At 43.5% G+C, this 17,583-nt stretch overlaps 1 protein-coding gene across 3 annotated transcripts in view; it reads right to left on the minus strand.

The window, feature by feature from the left end:
• MOB3B (MOB kinase activator 3B) overlaps nucleotides 1–17,583 on the minus strand; it is a 209,376-nt gene that overhangs the window by 136,653 nt on the left and 55,140 nt on the right. Inside the window, exon 1 of one of the 3 annotated variants that reach the window (XM_082656524.1) lies at nucleotides 12,134–12,213. The exons of 1 other annotated variant lie outside the window; for it this stretch is intronic. The gene's annotated coding sequence lies outside the window, so the exon portion shown is untranslated. Of the gene's footprint in view, nucleotides 1–12,096; nucleotides 12,214–17,583 lie in introns of those variants that run through there. One more of the 3 variants, XM_082656523.1, reaches the window with a different exon arrangement.

The raw sequence follows: 17,583 nt of genomic DNA on the forward strand, positions 1-17,583 counted from the left end.
GTTGACAAGGTAACTAAGCAACACTGGCAAGAAAAGTTCTTATTTTTCTTTTCCTACTGATGTCTTCTGACTTATTAGTTGAAAAATCAAAGACTCCTCACCAAGGATAAGGAAGAAATGAAACAGCTCTCCCATCCACTCCTGAGAGATGCGTCCTCTTCAGCTGTGACCACCTCTAGAGACGTTGGAGGTACAGAAGGGCAGGCAGGACAGAAAGTAGAGGGACCAGAGAGATATTAGTGGGGGAAAGGAGGTTTAATGTCTCCTCTGTGGGGATGAAGCACTCCTCCTGGCAGGGCAATTCACTACAGGAAGGCCATGAGGAAAATGGGGGCCCCAGAAGGACCCCACATGAGGCAGTCCATGCCATCTTCATTGCTGGGGTCCCAGGAGCTAGGATGGTGCCTGGAACAGAGCCGACTTCACTGAATGTTTGCTGAATGAATGAATAAATGACAGTGAATGAAGAACCCTTTGCATCAAAGTGAAACGACAAAAGTGAAACCAAATTGGACCTCCTACCTTTCATTATTTGGGGACTCCACCTCAAACTGTAAGTTCAATGCCTACGCACTGAGGTCAGATATTACCAACTGCTGGGGTGTCCTGAAAAGTCAAGACGTCTGTCCAACTTCTCTTTCAAATGGGCTGTTCTTTCCCATGTGTTACCTAAAATTCCAGCTCTTCAGAATTAAAGAATAACTCACCTGATTTATTATCTTCCCACTATTTTTTTCTCTTTATGGCTAGAATAGTCCATGGAACCCTCCTCTCACATTCCAAATATTGAATAAAAGTAGATTAGGTTTTTATTTTAGAGGAGTGTGTGTGTGTGTGAGAATAAATTCAACATCATCTAACCTTCTCAGGCTCCAATAAAAGGACTGTGCCTAAAAAGTGACTCTATCAACCTTTATGTAGTGTTTTACTCCTTCCTAGTCATTAGGTACTGTCTTTGCTCACAAAACAATCCAAAAATTGGAGAGATTCCTGCCTGAGAAGCCGTCTTGCCTTTTTCCTTTTTTTGGTCCAACTAATCTACTTCCTCAACTTTGAGCTGCCGTACTGTTGCATTTTAGACTAGTTGGGAGAGATAGTGCTGCCTCATTTTAAACTTCAAAGGCATGTATGATTTCAGAGCTTTAAAATGCCCAGGTTATTTCTGAACACAGATGAAATCAGTACAAACAGGTGCAGCCTTACAGAAGTCTGTTGCATAACCATCACTCCCCATCAATTTCTAGCTCTTCAGTATCCATTCAAGTTGCATTCTCATTGTTTCATTTGCATATTTTAGTCACCAGGGTGGACAGTCTAGCATTAAAAATAGTAGTAAATATTCCAAAGATGAAAATATTGCATGCAAGCTGGTATACTGCAGTGGCAGCAACAACAGTGATTGATCAATGCACAGGTGTTTACAGCAGAGACCCACAAGGATTCTTCATTTCACAGACTCAGAAACATCACCATTCAGAAGAGGACACTTGGTGGTAAGAAAGAGTAAAAAGAGTGGAAGGATAGAAAAGGGTGGGATTTAGGGAATTTCCCGGTGGTGCAGTGGTTAAGAATTCGCCTGCCAAAGCAGGGGACCTGGGCTCGAGCCCTGGTCCGGGAAGATCCCACATGCTGAGGAGCAACTAAGCCCGTGCGCCACAACTACTTAAGCCTGTGTACCTAGAGCCCGTGTGCTGCAACAGGAGAAGCCACCACAATAAGAAGCCCGCGCACTGCAACAAAGAGTAGTCTCCGCTCGCTGCAGCTAGAGAAAGACTGTGCACAGCAATTAAGACCCAACGCAGCCAAAAATAAATAAATAAATAAATTTCTAAAAAAGAAAAAAGAAAGACCTATTTGCTTAGTTCACAGTTTTTTTAAAAAAAAAAGAAAGAAAGAGAAGAAAAGGGTGGGATTTACTTGGTGTGGTTAAATTTACCATATACTCACACTGTGCTGAAGAAAAGACAGACTTTTAAAAATATATTTTCTTAAAGAGAATAAAGGTCTCTTAAATAAAGTCCTTCCTGAGCCCAGCAGAGACTGGCTTAGATTCCCAGTAATGAGGGAGATGGCAAATCTCTGGTTCTACCTTGCATAGGGTTGATTCAATTTTACCACAGTTTTAAAAATAAATAGTGAAAGCAAAATTATTGCAAGATAAATGCTCAGTTGACCCATTTAATATTCATGAAAGGCATCCTAATTATTTTAATAATTTTTAAGAGAAAAAAACTTCTCCAAGTTAGTAACCACTTGCTCTCTATTATTTCCAAATCTTTCGGCTAGCTAGAGAATACTTTTGTGGTTAGAAAAAAAATCTTATGATTTGAGACCATAATACTTAGGCAGGTGGCAGTAGAGAAATGGAGGATGAGGCGGTAACTACAGATAGAGCTAATTTAATTGCTGAAGTAAAAAAATAAGGCAGATAAAAAATGTATTTTTACTTTTTAAAGCAAAGGTGTAGACCAGCTGGTGTGATGTCACTCAGAACCTCCATCGGATACCGGGATAAAGGTCATTGTCAATTACCATTTCCTTCTTTCTCTTTGAGACAGGATATGCCAATTCTTTCTTGGAAAAGTCTTGCTTTAAAGGAAAAACATTCAAATTCAAGGAAGTTGGTTCCTGTAACTATCAACAGACTTATTTACTTTTAGGCACTCTAAGTGAATTTGAGTCTCAGGGTCTGGAAAATTTTTATCCCTGGCACTATGGAAATTTATGTATGACATCTGGAACCACTGCAAGAGATCTTTGAAGGGCGTTAGAGAACACAAAATGCGCTAGAAGACTGGAAATTGGAAAATCCATTTCTAATTTTCAAAAGAATACTATTTTAAGCTTGGTGGGATGGGTAAAACTAACACCAACTGCAGGCAAAATTTGGAGGCAATATAGCCCAGTAGCTAAGAACATAGCATCTGCAGGGTTGCTGTGGGAATTCCAGAGGGCATATTGGTTAAATGTTTGGAACACAGCAGGCACTGAGTAACGTGGTTGCTGCTATCATCGTCATCATCCTTTGAATCATATTATGACTCAAGTTTTAACAGAGAGTCAGATTCTAGAGATAGCAAACAGCCAATGAGAATGTTAGAATGGTTAAAATTCTACTCAACCTAATTACATAATAGTAACAATAATTAACATTTATTTATTTTGCAATTTATTTAAATAGAAAATTATGAGTTAGGTATTATTGTCCCCATTTTATACTCAGGGAAACTTGAGACACAGTGAGAGTAAAACTTCTCCCAGGTCATAGAAACAGTAAGTGGCCAAGCTGACTCCAAAACTCTCAACCCTAATTTAAGACTGCCTCTCTAGACAGGTAGCTCACAAAAAAGACCAGAGGAACTTCTATGGCACATCTAAGGGGTTAGGGAAGAGGATGGGAGAAACACAGACCTAGCCCTATGTAAACGGTCATGTGCCAACCCCAATGATACATATTTCTTGAACTTTTGTGGTCTGGAGTCAGGTCCTGGCAATGACTCTGACTGGCTACATCTTTGAACAAGACACCCTTTATGAGCCTCAGTTTTGTTTTCTTTAAAAATAAAGGTAAGGGCTTCCCTGGTGGCGCAGTGGTTAAGAATCCGCCTGCCAATAGAGCGGACATGGGTTCGAGCCCTGGTCTGGGAAGATCCCACATGCCACAGAGCAACTAAGCCTGTGCACCACAACTACGGATCCTGCGCTCTAGAGCCCTCAAGCCACAACTACTGAGCCCACACGCTGCACCTACTGAAGCCCGCACGCCTAGAACCCGTTCTCCGCAACAAGAGAAGCCACCGCAATGAGAAGCCCGCAAGCCGCAACAAAGAGTAGCCCCCGCTCGTGGCAACTAAAGAAAGCCGGCGCACAGCAACGAAGACCCAACGCAGCCAAAAGTCAATAAATAAAATAAATTAAAAAAAATAAAGTTGTGCACCACAACTACTGAGCCTGCGCTCTAGAGCCCCCAAGCCACAACTACTGAAGCCCGCGCACCTAGACCCCGTGCTCTGCAACAAGAAAAGCTACTGCAATGAGAAGCCTGTGCACCGCAACGAAGGGCAGCCCCCGCTCGCTGCAACTAGAAGCAAGCCGTGCACAGCTAAGGAGACCCGACGCAGCCAAAAATAAAACAAATAAAACATTAAAAAAAGATTCCCTAATACTTATAACACACTTAGCTTAATATTGTGAAGAAGTTCTTGTATTTCTGCATGTAATAAAATTTAGTGCAATATTATTTCATGAATTTTGATATACCAGGGCAAATTACATGCTGCATGCCCTCCCAGTAATCTCTCAAACACTTGTTTTGAATGGAATATAAAAGTTTCTCATTTAAAATTTTTAAATGCTTTACATTTAATACAATACGTTCGGTTTTAACCCAGCTATCATCTCTGTGTTGGTAACAGAATAACTTTCTCAACTGATTAGAATGTTACTCTTGTTATCAAACAGTGATCCAGCTGGAGGATTTAGGATGCATCCCCTGAAACTCTCGAGAGGGAAAAGACAAACATCTACCTGGGAGCTTTTCAACTCGAGAGGGGAAACAGATGGACAGCAGGATAATGCTGCGATAAAACTGAGACAAATAATTAATGATGCTATCCTCTCTACGTTCTTGAACACATCTACAGCTAAAAAAGAGGTTTGAAATAAAACGGAATCAAACAAGTAATTGTAAACGATGTGGCCACCTGGAGGACTGCACAGAGCCCTACCTTTAGAGTGAGAAAGAGGTGGGCTTGAGTCCAGACTCTGCCCCTTAACGAGTTACTCTCCTGGGCTAAACCCTCCCTCTTTGAGCTTCAATTTCTTCTTTGGTTAAATGAGGGTACTAATGCAATATCACAGTGTGTTTGGGGGATAAGTGAGACAGTGTGAGTAAAGATAGACAAATTTCAAATGTTACATTTATTAACCCAGATTTCTCATAGTATTGGATTTCAAGTGGCTTCATGATCAATAGGGGTCCCAAGTATAACCTGGGCTGTTCTTTGACATCTTCTCCATAAGACGTGACCCTCAAAACTGTACAAAATCTTGGAAAGTTTGAAGGAGAGATCCATTTCCCCATTCTTGGTTTTTATCAGGAAGAAGTTCCCCTAAGGATACAACTGGCCTTTCTCTGTCCTTGTACTAACGTTACCCCAGGGGAAGTGGAGGTACTAACTCATGTAACTGGTGAATTTGAGAAGAATCAACCGGTCACATGCTCAGCTGGCTCAGCCTTCCCTCCTGAGAGATGCCTGCCCTCAGGGAGTGTGCTATTTACTGCTTCCCCAAAGCCCCTTGTCTCCAGTGCTGCATGGGAAAAGGGGGGTAAATCTAGGGTTTTGATGTGAGCAAACAAAGTTCACTAACAGACCTACAGCTACGTCCTATAAGCAGTAAGGCTGATCTGTTGTTACTTCAATCAATTTCTACAAAAGAAGAAATTAGAGAAGACTGGTATTATTTGTTTCGAGGGCCCTTATGGAGATCCCAATGTCATGTTGCGCCCACAGGCTTGCCTATGCAAACGTAGCTTTTTTTAGTAGAGCTGCACTACGACATCAATTCGAGGACAGCCCTGTTTAAGACATACCTTATTTATCTGCAGAAGGTCTGTGTCTGCACACCAGGCATCCACAGTCTCAAGTGTTGACTCAGACAAGAGAGACCACCCATCACAGGGCTCATCTCTCCCACATACTGTGCAGCCACAGCTGTGGACAGTGAGAATGCTAACAGAGGAACCTCTCATCTGCGAGGTGTTTCTAAACATTCCACAACAGTCAGTGAGTACCGGGCGTGACAGCCCCAGGTCGAAGGTGGCTACCATCCAGGAACAGTATACGGCCAGCCTTCTCCACGGGGAATCTAAACACCTCCACCCAGATAAGGCTTCTCCCTTGTCCAGCCTCATGGCCTCAAGCTTCTCTCTGGATTAACTTCAACCTCTGGTATAGTAAAGGGAAAGAGGTAGAGAGGAAGGAAGAAAGGGACGGCTCACCATCTCTGTCCTGTGACTTCTACATCTTGTACCCACCTCTCTCTCACACTCACACGGTAACCTCACACTACACAGCATCCCTGTGCTCACACATCTGGCCCCTCCATCGGTCTGGGAGGGCTGGGATCCCACTCTAGACTTCATCACAGCACAAGGACCTAGCGCAGGACGGGGCACAAACAGAAACTCAGTAAGTTGTGTGGTTGAACTGTGTGTCTAAATTATTGCTAATCGAATGGTGCACAGATACAACAGTTCCTTCTCCAGGTGAGAGGGCCACGCTCCCAGAATCATGATGAGAGGATGATCAACAAGAGAAACCTTTTCAGAAAACAGATACTTCATTCGAAGATCAACAGCAGCTACCAGATGTGCAGTTCCCCAGGCCAATCTAAACTGTGCCCACGTTTTCATTTTCCAGCATCTACTGAAAAGTCAGCTCCTTTGGAAGGATGCCCAGCCTTAAAAGAATGTTTCAAAACTCATTGTAGATCTCTGTAACCATCTTTGCATGGTGCTGCAAAGTCCTTTACCTGTGTGCTTTGTTTAAAAACTAAGTTTAAAAAATATACCTCAAAGGAAAAATAATGGGGAAGAGAGGAGAGTAAGCAGCTTGGGGAATTTTTTTTTTTAAATATAAGAAGAAAACGTATCACATCACCTCCTTTAGTGCCAACTCTACTTCTGTGACTTTGGTGACCATCCCCAAGCTTCTGCCTCTGCTGCATCCACCCTTTGCTGCCCTTCCCAGCGGGACGTGGAAGCAGGCATCCTGGCCCCTAAACTGTCTCCTTAGATCATCCTGCACAATACCTTAAACTCACGCTCCTCAAGCCATGACCCTGCCACCCATCCCACGCATATGCTGGGGAGGCCTGCGAGCGAGATCACTGCTGGGAGGTTTCATAGCGGGAAGAAGTCTCGAAAACCACTTAACTCAATTCAACCTCTTAATGTATTAAACACAAAAACAGAAACAAACACACCTAATGCCCAGAAAGGTGCCAGGGTTCTTTCCACTAAGGCAGGAATCTCTTAAATGTTTATGCAGACCCAACACCTAGCTGCCCTTCCAAACTGCCCCCAAGTTCACAATAACTATCTCTTTCAACACTTCAACACAAACCATATATATATATATATACACACACACATATTATATATACATATATACCCACACATGTGTATATGCTTTTATGTATAGATAGTATATATACATGTGTGTATATATAATATATACATGTGTATGTATATATTATACATACAGTTTTTTTAATTCCCCTGGTAGTTATTAAGTCTTTTTTTGTTTTCTTTAGCAACATAGACGTTTTTCCCCACATGAAGTCTTATGCAGGACACAATTATATAAAAATAGAGAAAAACTCTCTCTTCTTCAGTTGAAGCAGGGAAACGGGCCCTCACTCTTAGTCTACCCACCCTCAACAGGCGCTGAAGGACCTTCAGGTGTGGCTCTATGAATCAGATGACTCACCTGACCCCTAATGCCCACCGCACTTGTCAGGGACTAAATTTCTGCCCCAGTCCTCTCCTAGGCTTGCCCACCTGCAGTCAGCCTTCAGCCTGCAAGGCCCGGACATCTGTCACCCCTCCAAGCAGCCTCTCCTGACTATGCTGTTAGAACTGACTGTTGTTACTCCTTTGCTCCCAAAGCTTTGAATGTGTAACTGTTCCTCTGTGCCAAACAGTCTGGACCATTCTTTATTCTCACACCTCACCCCCACCTCCCCGCCCATCTACCATGAGGGCCCACCCATCCATCTGGCAGCCCCTGCAGGTTCATCAGGACAAGTTTCAAACCCAAGCTGCCACGCCGGGGAAGGCTCAGCCCACCCCTTTCCCTCCTCTCCTGACCCTTCCCAGATCTGACTTTTGTTTCTGCTCATCCTTTTTCTTTTGCTGTGGGAATTTTTTTCCCTTTATTTATGTATTTATTTTTTATTGAAGTAAAGTTGCTGTACAATATTACATAAGTTACAGATGTATAATATAGGGATTCACAATTTTTAAGGGTTATACTCCATTTATAGTTATTATAAAATATTGGCTATATTCCCCATGTGTTACAATATATCCTTATAGCTTATTTTATACCTAATAATTTGTACCTCTTACTTCCCTCCCTCTGTATTGCCCCTCCCCCTCTATTGCGCTCATTTTGAACACTTGATTCTCAACAAATGTTTATGGATTTGACTGGCTTTTCTGTATTCTCCACTGTTCCCCTGCACTGCCTCCCATTTGTTCTTTTTCTCTTTCATTTTTCCCCTCTTGAGCCCTGGGGACTCTGGTAGAGGTGGGTGACTGCTGAAGAAGAAAATACGACCCCTACTTGCCCAGAACCGTCTGTCCACTGACTATTCAGTTCTCCCTGGGCCTCCTGGGCACCCTCGGAAAAAAAAAACAGGAAGACCAAAATAACCCTGGGTGCTTGTTTAAAATGCAGACCCTGGGGTCCCACCCCTCACTTTGCATATACTGACTGATGCACTTCAGTGTTTGAGAACTCCCTGAACTGGAGAGTTTCACACACTAGGCCTGGCTTACCATGGAGTCCACATGGGTCAACAGCCATTTATTGAGGAGAATGGGTAGGACAGAAATGTGTTCACCTGAAGCACTGAAGGTCCAGCAATAAGAACGACAGAAAAAGTCCTTAGGGGAAAGGAGGGCTAGCTGAAATCACACTGAGCATGGAGAGTGCGGCCCTCCCCCTGACTGGTCCACCAGCTACACCACTGATGGCGAGCCTGGTTAGATTCACCACCTCCTGTGTTCTGCGTCTGTGGGCCCCCGTATGGTGCAGAACGGTGGTGAAGTCAGTGAGTCTGAGATCAGACTGCTGGGTTTGACTCCCAGGGCTCTTGAACTTATTATATAACATTGCTAAACTTTAGTTCCATATGAGAGCTAAACGACATTATCCAAAGAAAGCATTTGACCCAGCACGAGGCACAAGGTAAGTTTGTAATAAGCACTAGCTTTTCATTCTTATCATTAACATAACGCTTTCTTGACCTTATGCATATAGACATGTGTCCCCACTTCTGGACAGCAAACTCCATAGGCTTTCCACCTTCCTTCTCTTATAAACACACTCTTACTAGATTACACCTCGAAGGATCGCGGTGGTAATGGAATAAGACAGGAGGTGAAAAGATGTCGGCAGTGGGTCTAGCACACCGTAGGCTCTCAGTAATGGCAGTGGCTGTTGAAGAGGCTGACCTACCTCGACCAGTTCTGGAAGCGAGGAACAGCAGGAACTTCCTCCTCGGGTCTGATGCTCTGACACCTCCTTCCACTCACTAGGCACAGGAGCCTTTCAGGAGGGCAGGAGCCCTGTTCAGGAGGCTTCTCCAGGGACCACATGGAGAAAAGCGGCCAGAAAGCCTGTGTTGATTGGACATTTATGCCTATTATGATAGGAATTCGAACTCTCTCAGGGCAGTACCAGAAAAACTCATCCTGAGTCCAGGGGTGCTGTTTCAATACCAAATATCTTAATTCTGACTTTCTTATGTAACCACAATGTGTAGACTTGCCAACAATATAAAAATAGAAGACAACCCAAAAAAAACTCAAAAGAAAAAAATCTTCTTGAAGTTTCTAAACCAACTTGCATGGAAACATTTACCCCACAAAAGGGTGACGGGTATAAATTTTTTCATTCATTTAGGGGAGTGGTTTTTGTTCTTCCGGTTTTATTTTTTGGGTAGGTTTATTTATTTATCCCACACTATTCTTTAATGACAAGTGAGGGTGACACCACTCTTCTTAAAAACAATGAAAGCGCAGATTTAAAAAAAAAAAAAAGCCCTTAAAAACCTCCAAAGGCGTGGGGGAACTTTTGCTCTGAGACGTGTGCTGCTCAGGCCAACGGCGGAAAACAAAGGCCTTCAGCCAAATGCCTGCGGTGAGGACTTGCTTTATTTCTGGTCCAAGCACAGAGGCCAAGAAGCCACATCCACTGACTCCTTTTTCATTTAAGATTCTACATTCACCAGTATGTCTCGTTGAGAAACCCTCCATTAGAGATTTCCTCTATTTGTTCAAAGAAAGAAGAGGAAAAACAGAAACACAGCCACCACTCCTAGAAAAACAGCACCCGCCTACCGCCCTGCAAGAGACCAAAACAGGTGTTTGATACTATTGCCTTAGACTGCATTTTATTTTCTTTAAACTGCGCTTTATACTTAAGGGAAAAAAAAAAAACAGCCGAAAGCAACTCCCTGAGTTTAAACAGTTTTTGATTTTACATAAGAGCTAAATGACTCAAATTCCTTTTGGAAGAAGGTGATGTAGCAATCTATAAAAACCCTGATAAGCATAACCACAAACATTTCTCCCACCAATTTTAGCCAATTAAAAAATATATAGTAAGTCTTGAATCCTCTTCAATAAGTGGTGCTGGGAAAACTGGACAGCTACATGTAAAACAATGAAATTAGAACACTCCCTAACACCTTACACAAAAATAAACTCAAAATGGATTAAAGACCTAAATAAAGCCAGACACGATAAAACTCTTAGAGGAAAACATAGGCAGAACACCCTATGACATAAATCACAGCAAGATCCTTTTTGACCCACCTCCTAGAGAAATGGAAATAAAAAAAAAACAAAAAAGACAAATGGGACCTAATGAAACTTCAAAGCTTTTGCACAGCAAAGGAAACCAAAAACAAGACGAAAAGACAACCCTCAGAATGGGAGAAAATATTTGCAAATAAAGCAACTGACAAAGGATTAACCTCCAAAATTTACAAGCAGCTCATGGAGCTCAATACCAAAAAAACAAAAAACCCAATCCAAAAATGGACAGAAGACCTAAATAGACATTTCTCCGAAGAAGACATACAGATTGCCAACAAACACATGAAAGAACGCTCAACATCATTAATCATTAGAGAAATGCAAATCAAAACTACAATGAGATATCATCTCACACTGGTCAGAACGGCCATCATCAAAAAATTTAGAAACAATACATGCTGGAGAGGGTGTGGAGAAAAGGGAACCCTCTTGCACTGTTGGTAGGAATGTAAATTGATACAGTCACTACGGAGAACAGTATGGAGGTTCCTCAAAAAACTAAAAATAGAACTACCATATGACCCAGCAATCCCACTACTGGGCATATACCCTGAGAAAACCATAATTCAAAAAGAGTCATGTACCACAATCTTCATTGTAGCTCTATTTACAATAGCCAGGACGTGGAAGCAACCTAAGTGCCCATCCACAGATGAATGGATAAAGAAGATGTGGCACATGTATACAATGGAATATTACTCAGCCATAAAAAGAAACGAAATTGAGTTATTTGTAGTGAGGTGGATGGACATAGAGTCTGTCATACAGAGTGAAGTAAGTCAGAAACAGAAAAATAAATAGCGTATGCTAACACATATATCTGGAATCTAAAAAAAAAAGGTTCTGATGAACCTAGGGGCAGGACAGGAATAAAGACACAGATGTAGAGAATGGACTTGAGGACACGAGGAGGTGGAAGGTTAAGCTAGGATGAAGTGAGAGAGTGGCATGGACATATACACACTACCAAATGTAAAACAGATAGCTAGTGGGAAGCAGCTGCATAGCACAGGGAGATCAGCTCCGTGCTTTGTGACCACCTAGAGGGGTGGGATAGGGAGGGTGGGAGGGAGACACAAGAGGGAAGAGATATGGGGATATATGTATATGTATAACTGATTCACTTTGTTGTAAAGCAGAAAGTAACACACCATTGTAAAGCAATTATACTCTAATAAAGATGTTAAATATATATATATATAAATATATATAGTCAAAGACTGAAAAACAGAGTTCCACAAAAAGAAGACTGTCACATTAAAAAAGGAAACACATCTGATAGCCACTTCAGCACATCTTAAACGCAGATTTTTACATAACTGATCAAGATAGAAACCGTTTGCAAGTATTTATATTTTAAATCACAAGATGGCTGGTCCCAGACCCTAGAAATTGAGAGTGATTATGCAATGAGCCGGACCGAATTTCCTCTCCCCTAATTTGCCTGAACCCGGCAGGGTTTCTAGAAAAAGACAAAACCTGACAGAGCAGGGCAAGGATGGCCAAGGAGCCCTGATTTACTGCAGTTTGAAAGGCCGCTCCACTCGGGTTCTCATTTCTGCAGGGAGTGCAATCCACAGGACTGGGCTCGCTGTACCGAGTCAACCACACGTTTTTCTCATCTAGCGGAGTGATCTTGTGAAATGTGATCACAGCCTGCGCAGGCGCCTGAGGGGAGGGCAGAGGGGCAGGGCAGTGTTGCCCCAGCACGAGGAATCACTCCAAGTTTGTTAAGCTTTGCTCATGCAGCACCGGGCTCGCAGGAGGGCCCAGACAGGAAGGAGGCAGGGCCTTGGCTCTCAATTTGTCCAGTATGAGAAGCTTTCCAAGCGGGCAGCACAAGCAGAGGTGGAGTTGCTGCCCTGAGAGCTAGGCCCCTAAACTGTTCTACATCCAAAGAGGGCCTCGTGGCTTGTGGGGACCTGAAAGTGGAAAATCAGGCCGGAGCATGGGGAATTCCAGTCCCTTCTCCAGCCAAGGGGCTAGCCACAAACAGGGAAGGTCAATGACGGCCCCATCAAGATGTTCCCTAACATCATCAGAGGTCTGGTACTCCCCCCAGCTCCGCACCCAAGCCCACCCTGCTCACAGGAGGAAGGCACCTGCGCCTGCATTTGGGAAGCTGTCAAGAGAGCCTAAGCTTTCCGCGGGGGCACCCGCCCTGATGGCAGCCATCCACACTTGGCACCTTTGTTTGGTCTTTATAATAGTCTCAATTTAGAATGTACTTAATTTTATAAAGCCAGCTAAAATTGTGTGGGAAGGAGATAAAGCAATTCTCCTGATATCGGCTTTCCCTCCAACCTATCCAAGTAAACATGAGGGTCCTTTTTTTTTTTTTTTTGCGGTACGCGGGCCTCTCACTGTTGTGGCCTCTCCCGTTGCGGAGCACAGGCTCCGGACGCGCAGGCTCAGCGGCCATGGCTCACGGGCCCAGCCACTCCGCGGCATGTGGGATCCTCCCGGACCAGGGAACGAACCCGCGTCCCCTGCATCGGCAGGTGGACTCTCAACCACTGCGCCACCAGGGAAGCCCGAGGGTCCTTTTAAGTAAAGGTGCTTTCGGACTAATGAAGAAATAAATGTACACATCATCATTCCATGGCCTACCAGAAACTCCTGAGGACAGAGGATTTAGAAGAAATGATTCAAGTGGAGTTTCCGTAGTCCTCATTGGCCCCATCTACCCTCCCCTGGTCTATCACTCTTTCATCTCTCTCACCAAGGCTGGCTGAAAAAACCTCACTCAAGCCAGCAAACAAGTGAAGGCAATGACGTTTCTCAATGGCAGCATACCCAGGTCAGCATACCCTAGACTAGTTGCCATGATGATGAGAATGGCACGTATCTGCTGGTTAGAACCTTCCTATCATTTATGTGACAAGACACACAGCTATTTCCTGTTGTGGGAAATTTTGGAGGGGTGAGAAAAAGGAAGACAGGAAGGGAAGAGAGACTCCTGACAAAATCTGGCAAAGGCTCTTTGAGGATTTACAACCTGTCCCTCTCAGGCAATAGCAAATAGTCCCATCAAAATGAACTTTGGAGTAACACTTTTGAAAAGAAATCTTATAGTGTTTTGGAATTTTATTTTATTTTATTTTTATTATTATTTTTGGCCACGCCATGCGGCTTGCAGGAATCTCATTAACCGACCAGGGATCGACCCCGGCCACGGCAGTGGAAGCCTGGAATCCTAACCACTAGGTCACCAGGGAACTCCCTATACTTGGAATTTTAAAATATGCATACTTCTTCATTCAGCAAACCCACCTTTAACAATCTTTCAAAAGACAAATATGGGGGCTGTTGCGGTAGGCAGACTTCTAAGGTGGCCCCCAACGATCTAAGTAAGCCTCATGGTATCGACAGCACTTGAATAATCCTCTTTGCCTGAGTAAGGGACCTACTGACTTACTTCTAGTGAATAGAATACAGCAAAAGGGATGGGGAATGCTGCTGAGATTAGGTTATAAAAGACTGTGACTTCCGTCTTGCTTGCAAATTCTTCCACTCTCTTCTGCCTGCCTACCTTGACGAAGCCAGCTGCCATGCTGTGAGCTCTCTTTTGGAGAGGACCACAAGGCAAGGAACTGAGGGTGGCTTCCAGTCAATAGCCAGTGAGGAGTGAAGGCCCTCAGGCCAACATTCCATCAGGAACTGAATCCTCCCCACAACCACTGAGTCAGTGGAGAAGCAGATCGTTCCCCAGTGTATCCTTGAGATGACTAGCCCCAGCCTACACCTTGCTTACAGCCTTGAGAGACATCTTGAACTGGAGAGCTCAGCTAGGCTGTGCTCTGACTCCTGACCCAGATATACTGGGAGATAATATACGTAGTTGTTTTTAAGCCACCAAGTTATGGGGTGTCTTGTTACGCGGCAAGAGATAAATAATATGACTTTTAAGCATCATCGTTGACAATCACACACAAAAAAGGGAAACAACCCAAAAGTCCATCCTGAGGGAGCTAGTTCAGTCAAGAATGAAACATCCATACAAGAAATACTGGGCAGCCCTCAAAATGTAATGAGGCAATATATCTGCATTGAAATGGAAAGAAGTCCACGAAAAGGAAAAAGCAAGTTGCAAAACAACATGGAACTTTTAAAACATAGCAGAGATCTAGATTTTGATTCCTGGAATCTCCAGACAAGCTCCTCATGCAGTGTTCCCATCTCAGAAAATAACAACTGTAGTTATCTAGTCGCTATAGGCAAACAAACAAAAGCAAAAAAGAAAGGCGAGATCATTCTTGACTCTTCTCTTTCCCTCTAACTGCTTATCTAATCCATCAGTAAATTACACAGTTTACCTTCAAATTTCCACCCCTCCCACACTTCTCACCACCTCCACAGTGACTTCTCCCATCCAAGCCACCATCCTCTCTTTCTCAGGCAGCTGCAATGGACCTGACTCGTAGCCCTTGCTCTTCTGCAATCTATTTCCAGATAATAGCCAGAGTGATACTTAAAAAAGATGAATGACATTAGGCCACTCCCCTCTCTGAAGCCTGTAAAGTTCCCTATCACAGTCAAAATAAAAACCAGAGTTGCTATGTTGGTTCACAAAGTCATGATCTACAGATCTGGGCCCTGGATATTTCTCCTTCCTCTACAAGTCTCCCTCTCACTTATCTGCTGGGTCCCCACTGGCATCCTTGATGTTCCTACAACACACCAAGTTCATTTCAGGGCTGTATTAGTTGGCTAGGGCTGCCATAACAGAGTACCACAAGCTGGATGGCTTAAATAACAGAAATTTATTGTCTCATGGGTTTGGAGGCTGGAAGTCTGAAATCCAGACGTTGGCAGGGCCATGCTCCTTTTGAAGGCACTAGGGAAGGGTCTCATCTATGCCTCTCTCCTTTCTTCTATGGTTTGCTGGCAATCTTTGGTGGTCCATGGCTTGCAGACACCATCACTCCGATCTCTGCCTTCACCTTCACATGGTGTTCTTGTCATGGGCGTGTCTGTCTCCAAATTTCCTCTTTTTATGAGGACACCAGTCTTAATGAAGTAGGGGCCCACCCTAGTCCAGTATGACCTCATCTTAACCAACTGTATCAGCAATGACTTTATTTCCAAAGTAGGACACATTCTGAGGTGCTGGGGGCTTAGAACTTCTACATATGAGTTTTGGGGGCATATAATTCAACCCATAACAAAGAGCCTTTGCAATCGCTGTTCCCTTTTCCTGGAAAGCTCTTTACTCAGTGTGGTTGCCATGAGGACGTGCTTCACAGCCATCCAAATTACAAGGAGCATAACTGACCAGGAGTCATGGCTACCATGCTCTGAAATCCATCTCTGCATTTGTGATAAAGTTATACTGTCCACAAGCTACTCCTGGTCAGTGACTGGGCAGGGCAAGATTGCCAAGGCAAGCCTATTCCTGGGAGATGAAAAATTCACCTGATAGGGGACTTTGGCTCAAGCGCTCTCCCCCAGCCTTGCCAAACTCTCTCAGAACAGCATAGAACTCTAGGAGGCTTCCCCTCAACCTTCTGTCCTCCCTGGTCTCAGACTTGCATCATAATCTGACACCTGGTCTCAGACTTGCATCATAATCTGACAGCGCTCCCAGATTCTCGCCAGGGCTCTCCCCATTTTCCCTCCTAGTCTGAACAGAGTGCTCAGAAAGGCCCTGAACTTGACTGAATGCTTTGCTGTACCTGACTTGAAATCCTTAATCAGTTAGTTTTTGAAAAAGAAGACTCACATTTGCACTTTGTACTGGACACTGGTCTTGTTCACAGGGGTTGCTTTAATAAATCTCTTGCACGGCTAATCCTGCGTTAGTGTCTCCTTCTTGGAGGACCCAGACTGACACCCCAGATATCAGCATGACTCTTTACCACTTCATGTAAGCCTCTGCTCAAATGTCACCTCCTCAGAGAGGCTTCCTTTGCTGTCCTAAATATAGCACACTCCACCCAACCCAGTCTCTCTTTCTCTTTCATTATCTTGCTTTTATTTTCTTCATAGCTCCCTCTGATTTTACTGCATCTTCTTATTTATTGTTTGTTTTGTCTTCCCCTGGAGAATGTAAACCACACAAAGACTTGTTTTGTTTAGTGTTGTACCCCAACACCTATAACAAAGCCAGGCTCATAATAGGTAGCCAAAATTGTTTGTGATAAATTAATAGAGTTTAAAAATCATATAAAAATCACCTAGATCTTCTTTCAGTTCCAAACATATATAAAATATAACCTAGTGCGACCATCTTGAGAATGTACTTCACAGACCTATAAAATATAACTTTTTAAAAACACAGGCCATAAATGAAGAGAGAATCCGAAGCCAAAGCAGGAGGCATGAGAGCAAATGCTGCACTCACCCATAGGGGGGCTGAATCTGGATACAGCTGCATAGGGGCCTGGGGCTGGAATTTTAATGCTCAGGTGAGGACAGGTAATGTGGCCTGGGCCCAAGCAAGGTAAGGGACTGGAACCGACATAACTGCATACAGTCAGAATTCTTGAAAACCTGCCTCTACATGAAAGTAGGACCAGAAAAACTACCACCACTCCCTAGTAACTCAGGAAAGAGGCCAGTAAGTGTGTATTCTGCCCTAGTCTCAGGGTGAAAAAAACGTATCTCATGAAAAAACAAAACATCAAGCGTGTGCCATGTACAAGTGTGCTACCCAGATATACACTGTTTAAATCGTGCAAGAATCCTGAGCTGATAAATTATGACAAAAATGTTCCCAGGACCAGAGAAACCTTTGCAGGAGCAAACTCAAATTGTCCTGTAGAAATGTCTTCATAACTCAGGACTCGTAAGATTCCTTCAGAATAAACAAGTCCTGATGAACAAACCAGACAAAGAAACAAACCAGTCAGAGGGAGAGGCCACATACATAACAAGCAGAATGATTAGCACCTCAAGAACTGATGGTAATAGAATAATCTGATGGAACTATAAACTAAATACGTTTAAAGGTATTTTTAAAGTAAAAGAAG

Source organism: Grampus griseus (assembly GCF_964374135.1).
Source record: "Grampus griseus genome assembly, chromosome: 6".
NCBI classification, from domain to species: domain Eukaryota; kingdom Metazoa; phylum Chordata; class Mammalia; order Artiodactyla; family Delphinidae; genus Grampus; species Grampus griseus.